The sequence below is a fragment of the Microtus ochrogaster genome, unplaced genomic scaffold (assembly GCF_000317375.1).
Source record: "Microtus ochrogaster isolate Prairie Vole_2 unplaced genomic scaffold, MicOch1.0 UNK1, whole genome shotgun sequence".
NCBI lineage: Eukaryota > Metazoa > Chordata > Mammalia > Rodentia > Cricetidae > Microtus > Microtus ochrogaster.
In genome coordinates this window covers 39,527,172-39,531,841 of record NW_004949099.1, presented here as the reverse complement: position 1 = coordinate 39,531,841, position 4,670 = coordinate 39,527,172, and positions in this window count along the sequence as shown.

Genomic DNA, 4,670 nt, shown 5'->3' with positions numbered 1-4,670 from the left:
AGATAGATAGATAGATAGACAAATAGATGGATGATAGGTAGGTAGATAGATAAATAGATAGATAGACAGATATATAGATGATAGGTAGATAGGTATATAGATAGATAGATAGATAGATAGATAGATAGATAGATAGACAGATGATAGGTGTGGCGGGCTTCTTGACCGGCGAGGAAGAAACACCCACCACACATGAGGATTCTTCTCAGATCACGCTTTACTGGAGTGCATTTGGTTGAGGGAGAGCATAAAGCAAAGGGGGGCAGAAAACGAGAGAGCAAGAGAGAGATTAGAGGGAGACGCGAGAGACACTAGGGAGAGACGCTATAGAGAGACACGAGAGAACTAGAGAGAGAGAGGCGGGAGAGAGAGAGCGGGGGCACAATGGCGGCTGCTTATATATGGAATTGGCACACGGGTCGCCCTGTGATTGGTTGCCACCATCAGCTGACACCAGACTGCATCGAGATAGGCCCATGGACCCTTATCCACAGTGCATGCGGGAAGTGGGGGACAGGCAGCTCTCAAAGGCATAGCCAAATATGGGGTTGTTTATAACCAACAAGACAGGATGTGGTTCCATCTTGTAATGGCGATCCTGTCCGGCTCCCTGCAGTTCCCCCTTATTGTTTGTGAGCAATGAGCGCAGGACTAACATCATCCAATCTCACCCCCACCTCATGATGTGTTGGTCGATTGAGGATGGAAGATATTCTCCATGGACACACCTTCCCCTGTGCAATGGGTACTCGAGGAACCCCGGGGGTGCAAAGGCTGTGTCGCAGGAAACTACATCCACACACCTACCCAAGTGCAATGGATCAACAGATCCCATGGGGTGCATAGGCTGTGCATGATGGAAGCCCTAAGCATCTCTTAGTGCTTAGGTAGATAGATGGATAGATAGATAGATAGATAGATAGATAGATAGATAGATAGATAGATAGATAGATAGACAGATAATGAGTGGTTGGAACCAAATGTAGGTGTTCACATACACCTCCTTAAGCAGAAAGACAAAGATGCATTCTAGAGGGAGCAGAGTGAAGTGGGGAGAGGCGTAAATCACGCACAGGAGGAATGAAAGACAGGTACATTAACACAACTGCTTTGATCGAGACACGAGAGAAGTGCCTAAGTGTGGAGAGAAGGCGCTCCTGGTCTAGGGCTGGGAAGATCATTAAGACACGGTTCTTCCTTCATGAACTGGCTTCCATCCACCTGCCTGGCCAATGTCACAGAACCTTTCCTCAGCCTGCTGTGTCAGCTCCATTAATGTTTTTATCTGGTCCTCAAGCCAGACCTGGGGTTTCCTGTCTGAAGTCATAGTCTTCCTTCCACCTAAACAGCCCATCTTCCGCTCACCCCCTCAGGAAAGCCTCTCTAGGTTCCAAAAAGAGCCTGACCCCCACTGTTCTAACTGCACCCTGTGTTCTGTGAGGAATCTCTCAAAGTCGGAATTAAATAAGAAATGTAAAATTAGGCATCAGTGTGTTTCTCCTACCTTGGGGTGTATCACCTGCCTTGGTCATTAATGTATTACTTATCCACTGGAAACATAGCTTGCAGGCAGTAAACATTAATTAAGTAAATGAATAGTTTTCAGTTTTATCTCATGTAGCCCAGGTAAGCCTTGAATTGTCTATGTAGCTAAGGGTGAACCTTTTGAACTCTTGATCTTTCTGCCTCCACCTCCCAAGTATTGGATCTGAAGGTATGTGCCATGTCTGGCTTAGTGGGTGTTTTGTAAGATAAAGTCTTGCTGTGTAGCCCTGGTTGGCCTCAACTGTGCTGCCTCTACCTTCCAGGTACTGGGATTAAAGATGTGCAGTACCATTATTGACTCTGTTAATAATGGCTTAATAAAGTTGACATTTAGAACACTTTTTCCTATTTTCTCTCTCCCTTCTCCTCTAGCCCCGGTGCTCTTTCATTTCCATACCCTCCTTGTAACTTCTCTCTTTGGTTATGCAGTTTTGCCAAGGCTTCCCGTGGTCTAGGAGGACCACTTTTAGGAATCAATGTCCTTTCCTTTTCTCTGTACATTTTATCCTGGGGAAATGGTGAGGTGTTGCAGAGAATTCCTTAAGGTCATCATCCAAATCTTATCTGAATGAGGTTGCTATTCAAGGTGTGACTTCCAGACAGCTGCATTGGCACCGCCTAGGAGCTTTGTCTAAAGCTACAGTCTAAGATCCATGCCACCCCAGAGTCTACCTTTCGACAGGACCCTAGGGTGGTGAGTCACAAAACACTGTGAAAGGTGTGTTTCCTGATGTGGGAGGCCCTTCTGCATCTTGTGAATATGTTTCTTTACCATATGTTTGGTTAATAAAGAAGCTGATTTGGCCAATAGTTAGTCAGGAGACAGCTAAGCAGAAAATCCAAGCAGAGATAGAGGGGAATAGGAGATGGAGTCTGGGAGACATCAGCAGCCACATGAAAAATCAAGATGTGAGGTAATAAGTCACAAGCCTAGGGTAAAATACAGAATAATAGAAATAGGTTAATTTTAGTTGTAAGAACTAGTTAATAATAAGCCTGAGCTAATAGGCCAAACAGTTTGCAATTAATATTAAGTCTTCAAGTGGTTATTTGGGAACTGGCAGGCTCGAGAGACACCTCCTGTTATAGTTTCCTACAGCTACTTGAATAGAAGGGAAAGCCTACTGCAATCATGTGCTGTGTCAAAGGCAAGGGGGAGCATCTCAGAGTGATGATAACGAACAGGAATGGCGGGAGGCCAGTCTTGAGACCACAATGCTGGGGTATGAAAGGAGAGAAGAACAGTTGAGCAGGGAGAGTCAGACTTGGCTAGCTCCTTGGTGATCCAGAGTAATAAGTGTGAGTGGGATTCTAGGTGCAGGAGCAGAAACCAGATCTTTGTGAGCCTGCTGTGCAGAAGGCTGCCCAGGAGGAACGTGGTCTTTACAGGAAAGCCAAGTCAGACATAGAGGCTGAGGGTTCCCAAGCCTAGGAGCTGTCAGCTAACTTTCCTTTCAGTCATGAAAGGTGGTTGTATCAGCCTGCCTGTATGGCTGCCACCTGTGACACCCGTAGGTAACTAAGCAAGAAGTCTAGGAGAACTGCTAAGTATATAAGAAGCAGATTTAGAACAAAGGAGGCCTGGCTAATGTGCTTGAGTCCTGTCCTCCTATTCTCTAGGAGATAGTTTTCCCAAAGATTGCTGGAAGACAAGCTCCAGAAAACTCATCCCTCTGGAAGGCTCAAGGGTTAACCATATGAACCAATAATACCCATCCTTGTATGTACAAGATGCACAAGTCAGTGACTAGAGACAAGGCTGTGGGTCTCTGACCTCACCCTCTCCATCCCAGCAGGGAGGAACCTAAGTATCTGAAAAGAGGAAGTTGCAGGTGTTATACAGTAGAACAAAGCTTGTCCCAGCACTTGTAAGGTCCTATGCTAGATCCTCAGCTCCTCAATAAATAAAGAAAAAGCAAACCAAAGTGTAGAGAGCACAAGACCCTAAGGCTAGCCACTGATGCGACCACAAACTGCCTTTCACATCCAGGCCCAATCCTCAGCCCTGCACATTTGTAGAGAACACATACACAAAGTCATCCGCAACCAAACATCTGCTCGAACCCAGTTCCCAGCAACTGTCTTATACATGTCCTTAAAAAAAATCACACCCACGTGCATTTCCAGGGCTGACACAAGTTTGTGTGCCTCTTACTGTTCCAACGAACTTTGCATCAAGTTTCTAAGACACCCATATGTATGGACCCATTCACAGCCAAGAGGCTATGACATCCCTGGAGTAGAATCTCCAACAATATGCAGGAAAAGAAATAGACAATTATATATAAGTAGACATTCAGAACAGCAGCAACTTCACAGCAATACAAAACTAAGAAACATCTGGAGGCGGCTGTATCTGGAGTTGCCAGGCATGCCTTGAAAAATCCTCCTCTTGGTTTTTGATGCACACAATAGCCCCATGGACTAAAAACAAAGGTAGAGAGGCTGCAGGAGACAAGGGGACCCTGGCATCTATAGGTGCCTAGGACTATATATTATCTCGGCCATCCTACTGCCTCCTGCAATGGAAGAGAATGCTCTTGGGACAGATATGGGCAGGCATGACTCCAGCGGCTTGGATTTGAATTATAGCTTTACTGCTTTCTATTTCTGTGCACCTAGGGAATTTTGTCAGTCTTTCTGTGCCTCTCTTTCTTTGTATGTTGAAGGTACTAATGGCACTTACTTACAGAGTAAGATGAGGCAGACATGCCAAAAACAAGTAAGTTCCTCAGACACTCGCCACGTCCCTCTCCTTATACTGGTCTAGAAGCAGCTCCTAGTTACTAGCCCAGAGTTTCCCCTGCACACTCTTTCCCCACCAGGATTTATAAATTTATATGTCCTCTCGGGTTTTTTTTTGTTTTTTTGTTTTTGTTTTTGTTTTTTTTTTACAGTTGAGGATTTGGTGGAGAGTTTGGAGGGATAGCATAGCGTAGGATGCAGGCTCACAGAGACCAGACAGTTTCTCTCTTGATCGGGCTGTCCCTGAGCCTGAAGATCAGATCACCAATGTCTGGGCTGAAAACCAGGTTCAAGGGGTGCTGGGAGGTCTCAGCCTCCTACCTTTCAATGGGTGTGCAGGAAGATCAGAACAGCTCCCTCCCTCCCTCCCTCCCTCCCTC